Source organism: Oreochromis aureus, linkage group 16, assembly GCF_013358895.1.
Source record: "Oreochromis aureus strain Israel breed Guangdong linkage group 16, ZZ_aureus, whole genome shotgun sequence".
NCBI lineage: Eukaryota > Metazoa > Chordata > Actinopteri > Cichliformes > Cichlidae > Oreochromis > Oreochromis aureus.
In genome coordinates, this window is record NC_052957.1 from 26605565 (window position 1) to 26624906 (window position 19342).

The 19342-nt window shown below is 40.6% G+C and overlaps 1 protein-coding gene across 5 annotated transcripts in view; it reads right to left on the bottom strand.

Annotated features, from left to right (window-relative positions):
- sema5ba (sema domain, seven thrombospondin repeats (type 1 and type 1-like), transmembrane domain (TM) and short cytoplasmic domain, (semaphorin) 5Ba) overlaps positions 1-19342 on the bottom strand; it is a 174610-nt gene that overhangs the window by 125306 nt on the left and 29962 nt on the right. For 4 of the 5 annotated variants that reach the window (XR_005608683.1, XM_039600236.1, XM_039600234.1 and 1 more), the window contains exon 2: positions 14528-14594. The exons of the other annotated variant lie outside the window; for it this stretch is intronic. The gene's annotated coding sequence lies outside the window, so the exon portion shown is untranslated. The remainder of the gene's footprint in view (positions 1-14527; positions 14595-19342) is intronic. 5 annotated transcript variants of the gene reach the window in all.

Genomic DNA, 19342 nt, shown 5'->3' on the forward strand with positions numbered 1-19342 from the left:
ATGGCATTGTATTGAATATAAAATATGTTTTGGAAATTTTAGTCATTATTAACCTTCCAGTCGCGTTGAGGGCAAATCTGTCCAATTTAAACTTAAAACACTCATAAATATTGTGTTTTACATCTGATTGCCTCAAGGCCTTATGACATCCTCCACACTATGCACTTGAACATATAAGTGATGATCACTACTTTTCATTGGATTTTGAGTGTTTTAATCAACCTTGTTGCATCTGTTGTGTTCCCAGTCAAAAGTGACCGCCACAACTGGAGGGTTAAGAGTACCAAGATAATGTCAGTTGTTAGCCAATGACCATATGGTGTCCAAGTTTTAAAACAGCCAGACCCAACTATCACTTGTCAACTATCACATCCACCTGTGTAACAAAATCTCACTTGAAATGTCATTGAAAAGTTTTACATCAGAAATGTGTCCATCTTTTATTAAGTGTCTGTGTTGCTCTTTCAAAATGTGCTTTATGTAGAGCCCCTGCTGATGTAATTAAGTTTTTATATGCATGCTGGAAAGGCCCTTTGTTCAAGACAAATTTCCTTAGGGGCAGCCGAGGTTTCATTCATTGGCCCACGCTTTCATAATTCTTCCAGTTAAACTTTAAACACAATAAAGGCACATGTTCAAGTGTACAGTCACTACCAGGCAGCAACACAGGAATCCAATACAAATCTTGTGTGAAAGAAATTAAGTGAAGGCTTATTGGATTCATGCTGGTGTTTCTCAAAGCCTATAAAGTGGCCGGTACAGCAGGCTGAGCTCTTTCGGCGCTCAACGATCATGCACAGTGGAAACAACAGCAGACATTTGATGTGTCCATCGCCGCTGATCACCGACCGCTCTGGTGAATCCTCTTCAGACTTGGACCGTGGACAGGAAACACAGGTGGCATTGTATTAATGATCGGCGAGTTGCCTCCCACTTTGATTACAGAGCACTGATCTGCTGTGAACAAACGACTGATGTGGAGCCACGCTGTTGGGTTTGCGGCTGAGCGTGTGGTAGATGGAATAACAGACAGAAAGCAAGAGAGAGTGGCCGAGCGAGCGAATGCTGCTGTTCCCACCAAATCCATCTTATTGGATTTTTTGCTGTGGGCATTCATCACTCTCTACCGTTGTGCTTCTTGGGGATTGGCTGCAAAAACTTTAATAAAAGCTCACACACTAACAACACACAAAGACACAATGTGTTCAAAGAGCCCTTGTGATTTCAAAACGAGGAATTTTAGCAGAAGCATTAATTTTGCTGTGTGCTGGCATCAAACAATCACTTTCAAAGCCCTCCAACCAACACACACAGATTTTGCTCATAAATGACAAAGAAAAAAATCAGGTAATGTGTGACACTGAGAAGGCCATCAGCAGCAGCTGAGTGAATGTGCATGTGTGTGTGCACGTCAGAGTGTGTGTGTGAGGGCTCTCCTGAGAAAAATGAATTGCAGATGATGCAGCAGGCGGAAAGAGCAGCTCTTTGCTTCCTAACAAGTCTCCTCAGACAACAACCTGCCTCTGCTCTGCAGGCAAAACGGATGCAACAGGTCAGTGGCAGCACTGCTTTGGGAAAATCCAAACAGTGTCAACTTCTCGTTAATTGGTCTGATCTGCGATCTAATAAGCTACGGTCCCGTTTCAGCAGGTCGCATTCAGCTCCAGCTTCACCGCGGTGCTGACCCAGACACGGCTCATTAATTTCAACTTTTTAAGAAAATTTTAAGATTTTTTGACTTTTCACAAGATGAACTGATATACTGCAGCCCACACAGTCAATAAGTGTTTTTCCAGTTGAACATATGTAACAACTGAATGTATGAGGGCTATAAATCCGCATCTGGAGCACACAGCGACAATAACAAAATAAATCCACTGAAAAGTGTTTTGTTCCAAATATACCTATAACTGTCTTATGTTGAGCATAGTTGTGATCCCTCAGAAAAGGAAACACTCTCTAGTTTTCAGTTGTGTAGTTTTCATTAGCAAGTGTGACCTCGCAGTCAGGGACATAGCAAAAGGGTTTCTCTTCAGTCACCCCACAGAAAAACAGCAAACATCATTAAAGGGTTCGGCCCATCCTCACAGAACCGGAGTTACATCCAATAACTACAATTTTTTACCTCCACCAAAGAGGTTATGGTTGTAGGGTTTGCATGTGTGTCATTATGTCTGTAAACACACATTAGCTGGAAACTTTGGATGGGTTCAGAGTGGGGCCGTGTTTAAAATTAGCTTTTAAAGTTTACTTACATCCACTAAGTTCAACCGAATGATTTATTGGTTAAAAGTTGCATTGGTCCTGATCTTCCATAGTAAAATAGGGGTTAAAAAGCTTATTATACATGAGTCCTCACAGTGTATTTCTGCATGGCAGTCATGCCTGAATAAGAAAATAAAGCATTTCAGGGTTTTAGATATTTTCTTCAGTGATTTTCCATTCAGAGGTAAAATAAAGGGCCAAAGGTACGGAGTTTTCTAAAGCTGGTCATCCCTTTAAAGATTGCCTTGCTCTGCCACTGCACACGGTGTCAATTCAAGATTTGTGATTTGTCAGTTGTCATAATAACACCCGAGTAACAGTCACTGCAGTCAAATAGATTTACGGCATCGCTTTGGATCTTGTAGTTTGACACATTTTGAATCTGACACATTTTAAATTTGACAAGGCCTGTGGCACAGACACATTTTGTTCCCGTACACGTGGCATGAAAATTCATGCGATCAGATGACAAGTAGACAGCTAAAAATATAACTGCGAGTGCAGTAAACACACGCTCAGAATCAGCCAAGTTGTACAAGGTCTGGGTTTCATGTCATCGCACACTTTGGTTAGTCAATATGTACAATGTTTCTTACCACCCTGAAGCACCTTAGTCCTCTTGCATAATGTATGGCATCTGGCTGGCTATAGTCTGTCACTGGTTGGTGACAAGTTATGTTGCAAGCCTGTATTGTTATATTGTGACATATAGTGACAATTTTCCGAACACAGAAGTATAATCGACTTCTCTTATGTCTCGCCTTGTGCTCAGAAGCTTGCAAAAGCCACGATGCATGACTTTTGGCTACACTTCAAAGACCAAGGGAGGGAAACTGTGTCACAGAGAAGCAGTGTATTCAGTGAAATGTAGACTGGAACACACTGAAGCATTGTGTTAGATAGTGCAGAAACGGCTTATATTTCAGGAGTCATTTGATAATTTTTGATGTTTTAGTACTTTTCTCTTTCTTGATAACAAGAGCTGGAAGAAGACTGCAAGGTTAGGTTTTCACTATTATAAAACAAAATGTTGAATTTCAGCCTGCAACAAAAGCTGAGGGAACATGAGAGGCACATTCTGCATAGTTAAAGAATTTTAAGAGCTTAACAATCGGCTATAGGTCTAAAATCAGGGTTTTCCTTCATGTCCTTTCCTTTTTTATTGTCCAACATAAACACTATAATAATAGTTTTTAAAAAAACCCAACATATAACTGTATAGTTTAGCAATGGCTCGTTGCCTGCAATCTTCTATGAGGACGAATTTGCCACCAGTGCAGACACATTGCAGCAGTGATCCTATTTATTTGCACACTGGGGAAGAAAAATCTGATCACCAGCTGGCAGCGGAGAATGATTCAGAAGTAGTCCATTTCACATTCTGGACTCATGAAACTACAGCTAAAGAAATGTGCACGACACACACACACATACAGAAACAGAAAAATATACACATGTACACGAACAGACACACACATAAGATAAAGTGGTCAGGCGTTTAGGAGACACCACAAAGCCATTTCCATTTCACAAACTTCACACTGTTCGGCTCAGGGCTGTCAGATCCTGCTGTTCTCAAAAGGACAGAAAGCAAAGGAGGAGGAAGAGGAAGGGTTAGGGAGAGGGAGAGGGATTTAAGATTGCAGCAACACCGTAAGAAGTCAAACAAGTGCAAAGTGTTTTGAAGTGTCAGGGGCGCGGCTCTGAAGTAAAAACTTTGTGCCGCATCCAATCGTCTAAACTTCACGGATGAATTCAAGAGCTCCGAAAGAGACGTCAACCTGGGCGAGATCTTTACAAAAAGCTCATCTGCGTTTTAAAAGATCGCTACATGCAAATGGTTCTTATTCTTCTGAGACAGTTACATGTTGGAATCACAGATGAACAGAAAAAGATGCAGCGGATCATTTGTTCCATTTCATCTCCTAAACAGTGCCAGCGCTTGGTTCCCATATCGTAGTGTCTTTTCAAACACTGATTACAGTCCAGAGTGTGAAGAAACATCCTCTCCCAAACAAAAGACAGGCGATAGAGCCTGACGCAGTTTGCAAAGATGACACGCAGCTATAATTAAATCTATTGTGATGTAATTGGAATTAAAAAAACATCTCATATTGTGTATAATTGCTATGCGGTCTTGCGGCACAATTTGTAAGCTATGGTCTTCTTGAAGCATAACCCAGGCAATATGCCAGGAAATTTTTGTGATGAAAATAAAAACAAGACTGATCGCTGGCAGAATTATTCCCCGCCCTGACACACATCACGCCTCCGACGCCGCATTTAGAACTCCAAAAGGAAGCTCAACACCCTCAGACAAGCGCCCGAAGGGGCTGTGTTGTGTTGTAATTGTGATATAATTGCTCACAGCAGAAAAAGAAATGTGGCTTCTTGTCTTCATGTAATACAACAGCTAAATGATTCCTTAATTTTTGTTCATTTTCTCATTAGTTTTGTAAATGAGCAGTTTGATCAAGCTGAGCTGTAAATTGGAGGCTGCGGTGTGGATATCTTCATCAAAGCATGCGTGTGGATGGGTTTTAGCATGTACCAGAATCTGAGCATCCACGAAAACTTCAAATGAACAGCGTGAACAAGTGCCACTATCAATCAGCTGCACAAAGAGTACGATTCCCAAAGATCTAATTCCCAGTCTAATCATTAACTATTTGGTGCGGGATGTTTAGCCAGATACATTGGCACTTTTCACTTAAGACTTCACACGTGCATCTAGGCTTGATTCTATATTTTCACATTAACAGAGAGCAGAACTAATAACACCTTCTCCGTCAGTCCTGTTCTCTCATGTTGGCGTGAGGGAGCACAAAAGACCCAGATACTGAAAATACGAAGAAATCTCCTCAGCCCCAAAGCTCAAAGTAATTAATTCTGTAAAGGCACCTAATTCAACCAAAAAGGAGGAGGTCATCCTGTACAAGAATAAGAATTACAAGTAATCCCACTTTGATATCTTGAAGTGAACGTACCTTTTATAAAGTGGGCATAGAAAAGAAGAGGGACTGAAATAAAATCCCGATGACCTCAAGGCACTTTGTACTTATATTATCACACAAAGTCAACTGAAAGACGCTCACGGGTGAGAAAGAAAAACAGGTTTACTTTGCGTGCTTAGAAGAGAGGTGAAAATGTGCCCACAAAAGTTACAAATGTAAGTTAATGGAAACTACAAAGGCTTACTGGCCAGCTGGAGCCTTTCAGAGGTGTTGTTAGTTCATCATATGTCTGTGTGATTTAGAGCAGAGTGTTTTGGTCTTCTCCCATATGTCCAGAGAAATGTAATAAGGGCTAAAGGGCCATTTTGAGATTTTAAATAAGCTGTTGTTGTGAACATCCCTGCAGTTGACCATCCCTTTACCCAATCTACTGTAAGCTAGGACAGGGAGATGGTAAGAAAAGAATAGACTGGTCAACACAAAAACAGTCTGTCCTTCAATTATTTCACTAAACACACAAATTACTATTGGATTTACATGAGGGTGTGTCATATGATGTGTGGTAGAACCACAGATCACGTGTATAAAAATAGCTTTAGCCACATATGGTATCACATATGTTTATGTTAACCACCTGCTGCTGGAACATTGTTACTGTTGGGTACCAGGAGTAACAGTATTTGTTATCCAGTTCATGAGCACTCATCAAAACTGAAGTATAGAGGATATTAGTTCTTAGATAACTTCACTGAAATTGTTTCAAATGATAACAACACTTAGATCACTTCTAGTTTAGTAATTTGACTTAGCTGAGGTGATTCCTAGCACAGAACTAGCAGCATAGTAGGCACCCACCTGTCACTCAAAGTAGCTGTGCCTCTAATAACAAATAACTTTATACTTGTTCCTTTATTTCCTAAGGGGTGAGTGGATGGATCCGCATGACTTATTTGGAACTCTTCCATTTATCCAGGTTTGGGAACATCACTTAGAGTGCGCTAGCTTGTGTAGCTTACTGCCACCATGTTTATTTTTATTCCTGTGGGTATCAGTGGGCTGCAATTTGACTTTTAGTCTTGTAGCTAGGCTAAGCTAGGCTATACTAAGCTAAGTTAAGCTAAACCTGTCTCGATCTCTGTTTTGGACACACTGACGCAAAGCTGATAGCAGTCATCTCATCTGATTTCGGGATTTGCTTGCCACACATTTTGTCGTCTGCTCATGTCCTCACCATGCAGGGACTGTGGGATCAAGAAGTTTGAACATGGCTCAAACTGTGATCGTATGTAGTATAAACAGATGCATGTGCATTATATCACTCTGCCCATCAAAGCATATCCAGAATTCGAGCCCATCACAACATATTTACTACATAAATAAATCATTTTAAGTTAAATTAAAAAGGCATGCAGTTATCTTCGCAATTGCTGTATGGTTGCACATTTCATTTCATCAAATAACTGATGCGAAAACAGGACATGAACCCAAAGTCCAGCATAATAAGGTGCTTTGATTAAAAATGGATTGAACTATTTCCTGGGTGTCCCTTGAAGAAGAGAAATTGATTTGGCTCAACAATGGAATTCCCGCACGTCCTTAAAAGACTCTGATAATCAAAATAAACTCATACATATAATATAATTCAAGTCCCACTGTCACAACTCAATTCATCTAATTAAAGTGGCAGAGAAAAAGACGAGATTTTAAAGCGAGTTGGCAAACTCACACAAAGCAGTCACGACGATCAAAACATCTTACTGACATCAAGAATACAGGAGCAACATCTGGCTAGTTGTTAAACCAGACGCATGAGCTCAAACTGGCAGCCATCATTTTTTTATCATTGCCTTTTTTTTCCAAGCTCGATATATTCCTTTTATCTATGTTTTTTTGCTGAGGTGTTTCAAATCCAAGTGCCTTACAAACACCTTTGTGATGGAAATGGATAATGAGCTTTCCCAGAGGGGTTAATCAAACCCATTGTTCGGCAAGAATGAAAAGATGTGAAAAGATGTGAAGGGGAACTGATTGATTGTGTGGTTAAAAAAAAAGGGAATTGCTATCCCTTTCTCCCGGGCATTTACTTGTTTCCTCCTTGATATAGGAAGTGATTTATTTTGACAGTTACCTCATTGAGTTTATTTTATCCAAATGAAAAGTCGTTCTTGTGAACTCAGCAAGCAGGAGAGGGAGAAACAGAGAAATGGACAGGCGCAAAAAAAGAGAAAGAGAGCATGCAGTGATTTTTTTTTTTTAAAAAGAAGAAGAAAAAATTGGAATTTTAAAAAGATATCAAATTAAGAAACACAGGCATAAATGTGTGAAAGTAGCGGTTAAGAGTTGTGACTAAGCTCCTGGCTGAGAGCCTGGTGGGCTTGATTTGACCCCTCAGTGGAGGAGAGAGCACAGTCCAGCTCTATAATTAGAAAACACACAGTGCCACTAATCCTTACTGAATGACTAAAAAGCAGACAGCAAGTTTGCTCCACAGGTTGTGGAGAGTGAAAGTGGTGGTTATAAAAAAATCTAACAGAGGAGAGAGTTAAGTTCTACTTGTGGTCTGATTTAGGTGAGGCTGATTTAGCCCAAAATAAATCAAGGGTTTCTAATAGGATTTCAGATGTGTTAACACACTAAAGCTGGATTTATAGCTGTGTGTTACGTGGTTACGGGCTCATATACAAGTTAAGGTTAACATCACAACTTATATAGAAGAAATGTACTGTGTTTGATTGCCTTCAACAGCCTGTGTTTTCTCTGGGTAAAAGTAAGAGCGAGTTAAAGACAGGCAAGGTAATCTTCCTCACAGAAACAACAGAGAAGGCACATTTTATAATCAGCCAAACCAGACCACTATCCCTAGGAATTCTGTTTGTTGCCAACATTTAGTGCCAATGCAGGAAGCAGTGTGCCCCCCAGAGATAAAGGTGTGTGGCCAGAGTACTGGATGAGCATCCTGGATGTCAGACTGCCAAAGACTGGAATTTGAATCCCATCACAGACTAACTGAGTCCGGTCCAAATCACATATTTGTTTTAAAGGGATATGTGACACCTCTCGTGTTTTAGACCCTTGTGTTAAAAATCGAGTCAACGCCCTCTGTAAAAGTGAAGTCACAGGGAAAAGCAAACATTTGGGACTCTTTCTTACAGAATGCAGCAGATATGTACACATAATCCTTCCCTGATCCTCAGATGTGCTGAGCTTCCTCTCAGTTTGACTCTGTATGTTACATTAACTATAAGAAATGCTGTTCAGGCATGCTGTGGTTTCCACAGTTTGCTAGAGTCTTGGATGATGCCTTGTGGCCTCGCGACTCCAAGGAGACATAATGCACCACCTATGCACATGCTCCTGAGGTGGACTCATACTTCAAAGATGTACAAAAGGAAAAACTACCTTTTTTTTTTCCTGCAGCTGTCCACATCCTTGTCCTCAGCATGTCCTGAGCATAATCCCCATCTTAGCCAGCAGCTTATCATCAGAGGCTGATGACCCTCAAGTATATAAGCAGAAGACCTAACCAGCCTCTCTCATTCTCTGCCTTCTTGTCTCCACATGTTTGGCATCTAATCCGATGGAACACATTCCCATTCCTCATACCACCCACAATGTACCGATTTACATCTATGTTTGTAGAAAAACAAAACTCATTCAGAATCCCTCTTTTTCTCACAACCTTGAGCTTTTTGTAACAAAATAGGGCCCTGTCCGTGATTTAAACGTCGCTCAAGAAAGAAACCTACACAGATAAAGGATGAATAAAGAACTTAAATAACAAGCTTTATTAACACACTTGAATTCTTGAAGGAAAACCATTGTGTATTAACCTTTTTTTCCCAATCACGGAGCACGAAACGATGTAAACACTGTGAATCTGTCAATTAGTGACGCAGTAGCGCCGTCTTCCAGATCGCTCTTCCAAACTAGTTAATTCGCAGGCAACGTTTTAAATGAAGAAGATTTCATCCCAGCTGTTTCTTATGTTTGCTTCAAAGGGTGAGAAGTTTCATATTCATATGCCTGCATGGTTCCTGAATAATCAAGTAATCAAGGATTTTTGATAGGAGGAAGACAAAGTGATTGTTATCCAAAACACTGCCTCTCAGACTCCATCCCCTTCCTTTCAGCTCCATGGAGCTTGTTTAGAGACAAGGCGATTACTTCAGAGGCAGTACGGAGAGAAGGTAATGCTGTTTGTCAAATTAACAAGCATGTACACAAGCCATTCCAACACCTATTGTAAAGTAGTTACACGAGCAAGCGGCTTAAAATATGCAAATCAACAATAGCTTAAGTCAACATGGCTTTTCATACAAAATGAAGATGGAGAAAAAAAACACTCATCATTCCACAATAAGCTTTGTAAAAGAACTGAATAGTTCCAGATCATGAGAGAGAAGGTTTGAGAGGGGAAAAAAAGAGAAACACATTTAAGGATTTATATGTTTTTAAAACCTCCTCTCATTCAGATTGGCAGCAGCAGCAGTCAGCTTTCAAGTAGCTGCAGTAGACAGCTAATCATTAGCCAGTTAGCCTCTATTATGGCCTGGGATCCAGGCCTGGTGATAAAGAACCAAAGGACTGAGGGCTCACAGCTTAATGATCCAAAGATCAGCACAGGATTTACAGGGTTTTCTGCCACGGCCCCTGGACAAAAGCCCTCCCCCCTTTCTTCATCTACTTCAGCGGAGGGATTGAGTTCATAAAACCCGGAAACAATGTTGGAAAGTAATGAAATCTCCCACCTATCGTGGTAAGAAAAATAAAATGAGGGAGACATCAATCGCTGCGGTAAAGCTTCCAGTTGATTGGATGATAAATAAAGGCAAAGTGCCAAGAACAAATATTTCACACACTAGAACTTTTACGGCGCCTTCAGCAGTGCTCTTATTTAGTTTTCTTTGAAGAGTTTGACATAATAGCTCATGGAGCACCCTGACTTTACTTGGCATCGGATGAAAACTTAATTTAACTGTTTCAGACCCACAGGATCAACGTTCGCTGAGCGTGAGCTACCTGCAAATGTTTAAAACAAAGCTTGCCGGGTGCCGATTTAGCTCACTGGGCTGAGCAGGTGACCCAATATGCAGTAAGGCTAATGCAGAGGCCCGGGTTAAAATCCACCAAATCTGTGGCTATTTACTCCGTGACACCAAGCTTTCCTGTCTTCTCTTCACTGTCCTGTTGCAGTAAAGGCTAAAAAAATCTGCAAAAAGTGTGTGTGTGTGTGTGTGTGTGTGTGTGTGTGTGTGTGTGTGTGTGTGTGTGTAGAAAAAAACCAGCTTCCTTCACAGCTTGTAGTGGATGCCATACAGAACTCAGAGACATTTATTTGTTGCAGACACTCTGCAACTACTGAAATCCTTCACACAGGCTCAAAGGATCTGACATTTCTTCTGAGATCAGCCCCTCCTGCTCACTTTCAGTGTTGGATACAAGACACCGGAATTTTTCCAGTTATCTTAACTGCCTCTTGAAACATGAAAGCACTGACCAAGTAAAACATCCACAGCCATTTCTTCTTCTTTGTACTTGTTGATAACTGTAAACCTTAAAGCAAAACCACAACCCTCATATTTTTAAGCTAACTACTGAAATTTAGCCGAAAAAAGGTCAAAGGCTGATTAATATTTAATCAAATCCTGACAAAAAATTATTTTATTATAAAGAAATAATAATAATAATAAAGCAGGAATATGAAAGTTTATCTTAATCTGACAGCAAAAAACCCAAAACAAAACATATTATCATTATAATTATTATTATTCCACTAAAAGACTGGATCTAATTTAATTTCTGCTACTGGCGTGGAAATCTTCAGGAATGTCTCTGTCAGGGCCCGGATTTGCACGGCAGCTCAAACCCTCGATGAAGCCAAATGATTACATCATCAGCTGGCACGTGATTTAAGATCACACATCAGCCTTGGCCCGAGAGATTTTTTACTCATCTCAAGAGAACCTCTCCATCACCATCATTGCTGTCACCATCCCCCCGATATGGCGTGAATGCCTCCTCTGTGAGTCAGGCCAAGGATCTGCCATTGGCCCCACTTTCGCAAACTGAATAGGCACAGCTCAGCCACGTTTTAAGGCACCCTAATGTACCATGGCTGGACCACAAAGGCAGCGTGGTAATTTGCCAGCGATAATGACGCTCCCTTAATTCGGCCCTGGGGGCCACAAACAGACTACTTTAAAGAGCATCCCCATCCAGGGATGAGACCCATGTCTTTCCACCCCCATTTTTTTTTCTAGGCCTCTCTCTCCCTCTCAGTCCAGCCCTTCCATCTCTTATTGGCCTGAAAGGAGCTTGTTTTCTTCCGGCTTATTGTTATCCTGAACTAAATATCAGCAAACAACAGTGGGGCTGGAGGAGACAACATGCCAACCACGATTGGAGCCCCTGATCTCCTCCCAGAGGGGCAGAGAGAACCAAGACAAACGCGGTGGAGCTTCTTCAAAGCAGCCAGAGAGGGAGCACTGCTACTCTACTCCAATGACACATATTAGGGGGAGATATTTAGGCCACAAATTGAATTGAACAGAGAAAGTGAGCTGAATGCATGTGCTGAGCAAGGGGAGTGGAGCAATAGAAAATAAGCAAATTCCAGGGATGGCCTTCAGGGATATTAAATACAGAGAAAGAAGTGGTTGAGATTGGAGCAAGAGCAGTCTCTACTAATTTTAGGAGAAATCGGGCAGAAGATAAAAAGGGCTTGAAACCGAAACCAAGATGATAGATACACTTGAGACTGAATAAAGCCACAGAAATCAAAATTTGAGTGGCATCACTTGCTTACGTTTTAATAAAAAGTATCCAAACAGCCTTCATATTTCAGTAATTCGGATCAGATTAGAGTTATTTAAATACTCCGTGCAGTGTGAACAAATACGCAAGGTTAGATTTGCAATGCAATGAAAAGTGCTTAAATATATACTATAGGTCCAGTTGAGTCAAGGTTAAGTCAATAAAGTTCCTACATTAAAAATAACCCTATTATATATTTTATGAGAATAAAATAAAAAATCAATGATGCATAAATTCTGATTCTAGGAGTACAACTTTTTTGCTCAGTCGCTCAGTAAACAAGGTCATTTTCTCCGAGGGGATGCCAAACGTTTGACTTTTAGCTCCTCAGTTTTACTTTCTGTAATGGGAGGCACTTTTTTGAGCCGTTTACGTAACAATAGGATCTAGTTTACATAGCTGAATGAGCACTGGGACAGCAAAGAATATGATATCCAGACCAAAAAAACCAATAGGGATAGATTTTTATTTGATTTTTTTTCCTTCACTTTGCTCTCCTCCACATTTCCACAGATTTGATAAATGACTAAAAGACCTTCTAAAACACTTGTATGTCACTCTGGCTTATGTTCAGCTTCAGTGAATATGTGTGTTTGTGTGTGTGTGAAGGTATTTGAGACAAGTGAAATGAAAGTTTGAGCTCACTCTGCATGCCATTGTGTTTAAAGCATGTAGGCCAAAAGTTTTCTCACCACCTGTGTTCATTAGCACATGCTCAGGTTGGTGAACTCCAAGAGAGCTTGCATATATTAAAAACTCAGCTTCAAACGGGCTTGCCTACTATTCAGTTTTTTTGTAATCTGGATAACTTCCCTCAGTGGACAGTCACATTCCAACTGTACTCGCCAACATAGCTATGAGATTTAAAAATGTTAATAACACATTTAGAAAAGAACTGTTGTACTTTGTGTACATTTTTGTGCAATTATGGACAGACTACTTTCTATAACTGCAAAAAAACTGCACTACACTTCCCTTCACTCTTTTTTTTTTAACAGTATAATTCATTTTTCCAAGTAGAAAACCAACATTTTACTTAATTTTCGCCACAACGCATCCAATCATAGGGGTTAATGTCTAAACCTAATATGGTGACGGGCCTTACTGACATGGTTTGGCTTTAGTGGTTTAGGATGATTAAATCTGGCCCTGACAGTTTAAATGCACAGCAACTTAAGAAAACACCAGGAAACATCTTTTTGAAGAGAAACCACTTCACACAAAACACAACAGAAGTGTTTTTGGGGGAGACGAGAACATGAAGGAACAGCTCCAGAAGTGACAAGCTAACAGTAAACAGCTAACAGCAAATATATAAGTTCATGACTCATGTGATTAAAATACACACTGACTGCATATTTTTCTCCCTCACAACACTGATGAATCTCCACTTTGTTTTCTCTCAATCATTCGTGTTTCAGTTTCTGTATGCAAAAAAACAAACAAAAACAAAACACTTCCGTTGTATTTTCTGAGGTTTTTCCTACTTCCGTTGCCTTTTGTGTGCTTTTGCAGGGTCTGTCTATTTGCTGGTGACGTTGCAACTCTCCGGCCCACCGTAGAAATATCTTAAAACGTTACATAAGATAAACTTTCAAGCGTCAGGTGTTGATGGATGGAATAATGACCCAACTTTCTTGCTGTTGCTACAGCTGAATTAAAAACAGCATGTAAAAGCTCTGAGAATGGCCCCAGCCTGCTCTGGTGAAGGTGATTTCATAAGATGATTATGCACTCATGTCACCTGTATAATAATTTCACTGTGCTGTGTCAATTAGGCACAAGGCTGTCGACGACCGGAGCGCTTCGCTTTCACATGGAAAAAAGTACTTTTGACTATCCAGCATCACTTTGACAGTCACTTCTTATTCCTTATTTTATCCTTGTCTTTATTTTTTGTTGGAATTGTGCTGTTTTTAACTCATTTTTAAATACAACAATTCGAGTTGTGAATAATTGATGCGTGGCTTGTGCATTATAGTTTGACTGGTTGAACGTGATGGATAGAAATAGAGGGCCAAAGAGAGGTAGAAAGGTAAACCTTGACCGTTAGCAGCCTGCATGAAACCCCTCCACCCATACCTGCCCCCACCACTTCTGCTTATCCTCCGCTCTTCCGCCTCTACTGCAATACTCTCCCCGCTGCCTTTCAAATCACTTCAGTCAGTCAGAATAAAGGACTTTCACCAAAAAAGACTGCCTTACTTTTACTACAAAGGCCAGCGAAACTTCTTTTTGGTGTTGGGGGGGGGAGTGGAAGACATTTAAATAAAGTTAGAATGAGAGGAAAAGAGTAATTGCTATCCTTCATCCACAAGACCAGAGAGAAATTTTGTTGTTTGCCAGGAAAAAATTGAGGATAAAAGAAAAAAAGAGTCAACTAAATTGCTGCACCAATGCATAGCAGCAATTCAGAGAAGGATATAGAAACCAATCAAAGTAGTGCATGAAAATGACACGGAGGCTCCAAATGAAAAAGATTAAAGTGTACTCACCAGCTAAGCATCACTGGGGTGTAGGCATGGGGAGCTGTGAGGGCCGTCTGTCCTTTTCAAATTGATTCTGTTAGAAGGGGAAAGGAGACAGAGAAGGAAGGGGGAGGGGTGAGTGTTTCACTAGTTACTCGCCTCCTTCTCATAAGCAGAGCGCAGAACCACAAAGAAGTGCTGGCGGTCTCGTAAACAAACCGCCAACTTTTCAATGAAGGAGAGAAGGCGGAGCGGGAACGGCTTTTTAAACCCCAACCTTAATGGGGTTTGGGGGGCAGGGGGGGCTGAAGGGAAAGAGGGACCTGCGAGAAGCCTTTGTAACAAACGAAGGCCTAACTGGACAATAACAAACCACCAAGTTCAGTATAGTTCAAGCACATTAAGGCCTAAACCTGACTTGACTCGCACAGACAACACAACCAATATGTGGCTCAACTGTAAACGAACACACAGATGTAAATGCGGCACACAGACGCCTAAACTGTGTCGAACCAAACACAGATGCTAATATACAGAGAGCACATTTGGTTCCAAGCTTTTTGATCTCAGTGCCACAGAGCAAATTGGAACAAATAGCCCTGGTTTGGTTTCTAAGGCAACCTGAAGGAGCAGCTCAGACTCGCGATCCCTCTTGTGTCGTCAGCTGCCGTGATATGGCTGCTGTTTCTTTCACTTCAACACAGAGGAGCAAAAATGAATCAAAGAGGAATGATAAAGTTCACTGTTGATGCCTTAATAGCTGTAGATCTTATAGGATGTTATTACATAAATGCAGAAATTAACTAAAAGGGCATTTAGGTTGGAAGCAAAGAATAAAAGGCTTTATTTTATAGTAATAATAAATATTAAGCGCATATCAAACTCTTAGTCAGCTAATTAAGCACCCAGTTCCTCTACCATATTCTCCAGCTTGATGCTGAGACACTTAAGACTGAGAAAGACAGGTAGAAAAATACAGTAAAGAGGATTTTCCATGGAGCTAAGCCGAGAATTTAGGGCTGAGCAGCAGGAAGTGTCCGCTCACACACAAAAAAACTCCCCATAATCTCCACTGTCAGTGTGGGATCAGGCTTTATTCACTGCAACAAGTGAGGAGGAAGAATTCTCATAAACTGCTTAGTCTGTGACCTAAAGTCTTATTCACTTTCTCACACACACACACACTTCAATGTCCCGCATCTACACAAGAAAGTCGTGCAGACAGGGTCTGGGATTGCACGACCCTGCTCAGATTCAGTATGGCTTTATTGACCACAAGTGGCATGAATGTGACACTGGGCACGGTGCAAATCAAGCAGCAAAGCAGAGATTTAAGCAAGACAGATAACAATAGGTAACATCAGGGCCGACGTTTGGCTCCAGACCTTCATCTTAGCGTGGGACACTTCAGATTCACCGATCGTGGTGCTCGGTGAGGTGTTTCTGCAGATCAGGTGAAAAAAAAAGCAGCAACAAGAGTTTTGTTGATATGATAAAGATGTCACTCTCCGGCAGAAAACCTGACTGAAAAATTGCAACAGGTTTGGATGAAAATGGCACAGTTTTTTTTTTTTCTTTTGTTCTGAAATGTTTTGACAGAACACACAGAGAGATGCAGAGAGACTCGTCACAAACTGAAAAATCGCAAACATCACATTTTCTTATTATCACTACTGGATTAAATGTACACTGAAATGCATGAGATATCTACCAGCAGCAATTCAGGAAATTTATTATAATAAAAATGAGTGCAGAAGCAGGACAGCGTGGTGGTTAGGGCTGCTGCCTCCCCAAAGTCCAAAGACATACAGTTAGTGGGGTAAGATTAACTGGTGATTCTAAACTACCCATAGATGTGAATGTGAGTGTGAATGATTGTCTATCGGTGTTAGCCCTACATCAGATTGGCGACCTTTCCAGGTTGTACCCTGGAAAGCTCTCAGCCTATGGCAGCTCGGACCCTGAATTGTCTAAGCAGAGGAAAATTAATGGATGGAGTCGTGAAAGTATTTTTAGTAATACTGCGCAATACTGCAAATTTTGGTATATATTCAATGCCAAGTGAATACAGGGCCAGTATTGCTGATATTAATACCGATACTTTTAACCTATAAAGGCAGCTTATACAGTGCAGAGCACAGTGTGATGATTTATGAGCTGAATCATCATCAATTTGCACATTTTAATGACCACTAAATCACCGCAATTTTTACTTTCCACAATAATGAGTTAACACAACAAAACACACCGTTCAGTTTTTCATGCAGTCTGAATCTGTGTTTGTTGGAGACCTGGAAGGTAAATGTGCCTTCCTCTAAATCACTGTGGGTCAGATCGGCTGTTTAGATGTGCTCTAGGCTATAAATCAAAATAAAGATGATAGTCAACACACAAAGGTTCAGACATTTTTCATAGTGCATGTTTGAGCAATAGTTTTTCATTTGCAAAAAGTTATTTAACACAGTTCAGTGCTGCTAGTGCTGAACTTAGGGGATAGAAACAAAGTATCAATCCTAGCACACTAGTATCAGCCTGATACCAATACCAGAGTTGGTATCGACACTATGGATGTTTAGATCGATCCGCTCACCTCTAATGTTTAGATGTTTCAGAACTGAAAATACACGTCAAAGACGAGCTTTTGAGTTTTTACCCCTCACTCACCCGCACATACAGCACAAACACACACAGACATATAGAGAGCAATTACAACAGATGCTGTCCATCTTATTTTGAATCCTTGAAAGTCCTCTTTCTTCTTGGTGGTCATCCTGTGAACTTATGTGATGAACTGGTAAAGCTTTCAAAAACAGCATGAATCAAAGCAGACTGGAGGCACAGTCTCCAACCTGGAACTTTTATTTATTTATTTTTTTTGCAAGTCTGCTGAAACTTTTGCAGCCCACCGCAGAGAATCTCACTCATTTTCTGTCCATGAGAAGTGATTATCAACATTCTCCACGAGATCCAGCAGCGAAAATCAAATTCTCCTAATTAAGCTCCAGTTACTGGTAACTGAATCAGGCAGTTTAATGAAGACTTAGCGGGAAGCGGGTGAAGAGGCAAGTTACAGAGCGGCAGGAGTTCACGGCTCAACAACTCCCGATGTTTATCTCACACAGAAATGCACAGGAGCACAAACACTTATTCACACATTGTACTTGTGCAGTTCAACATTCACCCTTTAGGCACTAAAGGAAACGTGTCTAATTAGGAGCAAATTACTGCCTGCAGCTTTCCAGTTGAGATCACTAGGTTGCTGTTGCTAAACAAACTTTTTTTTTTTTATGAAGTTCAAATCAAACACAGCAGATCCTAGCAGTTACTGCATCGAGGACACACTACGTGATATGAGCTGGGAAAAGTGGCACTTCAAAAGCTCTCATTACTCTGTTATACAATCATGGAAACCTTTAAAGCCACTGTCATATCTTTAGACGTTACCACCAATTAACGTGCTTTTTACCAAACTTGCAACTTTTTTCCCCCTAAAAATGGTTTGAAAACTGACACCAGACCTTTAATTTTTTTTTTAATTCAAACTGACTTAAAGTTTGTTGTAATGTTTGTGAGCGACGAAGCAGGTAGCGAAGCGTTTGATCTATACGTGTCGACTAATCTAATCGATCTCCCGGCAGCGCTGTGTCTCAGTTTTTAACAGCTGATCGTGCACACTCAAGTGCAGCCTTCAGTTAGAGTTCTGTCACATTAGTTATGCTTCTGTGAAGTGTTGAAAATTTCAAGAAAAATATGCAAATTGGCGTGTTGTTCAGTCGCTGGCTGTGTGCTCAAAAGATCATGAATCTCGCATAATTAACTGAGCGTCGGTGACTTTTGTGAGTCATGTCATTTCGCTGCTGCTCTCTAACCGAAGTGCGTGCTATTCTGACAGCACAAAACAAGCAGAGGTGGCGTGCAACTGGCATTCCCAGGGTGACTCAGGCTGCAGCAGTGCTCGTGGGCAAGGCAGGAGCCAAAAACCTTGCCAGTTCATGAAAATATTTTTTTTAAATATGATTTTAAAGGCAAAATGTTCATTTTGGTAACAAAAGTTTAAACAGATTGTTTTAACCTGACCTCACACAGAGACAAACAATAGATTGCAATTTAGTTAGAGTGTTATATGCTGTTTGGGTTTGCTTGGCTTGCTTTGTTTACATCAGTAAACAATAATGTGTCAACACAGCAGGATGGCGTGCTTCAATTATGATTAGCTGTGTGGGAAAAAATGCACATTTTTCAAAAGCATTACTTCAGCTGTGTGTCACTAAACTTCACACTAATGTGGTTATCAGCTAACAGACTGGTTGAAATACACTGGTATTGTCTGCCTATTCACATAACAGAGCAAAAAGGAAGCAACCTTTAACTTTAACTGAAATATATAATCAGCCAATCACATGGCAGCATGGTAGGCATTTACATAGATGTGGTGAGGATAACCAAGCATCAGAATGGGGAAGAAAGGTGATTTAAATGACTGTGTGCTTGCTGGTGCCGGACAGGCTGCTCTAAGCATCTCAGAAACTGTTGATCTACTTCGATTTGTCCCACACAACCATCTCTATCTCTGTTTCTCTGGGTGAAAATGCCTTGTTGATGCCAGAGGTCATAAGACAATGGCCAGACTGCTTTGAGCTGATAGGAAGGAAGCAGTAAGTCAAAGAACTACAAAGCTCAAATGATCATAAACAGGGTTCTTTACAGTGAGGTTACAAACCCAGTAGTAGCAAAGTGTACCTAATAAAGTGTCCAGTGAGTGTATGTCTTCTCTTCTTTGTATTAAAATTAATGGAATTTCCAAAAACAAGGCTTAATTACTTAATTGTGAGAAGTAAATGA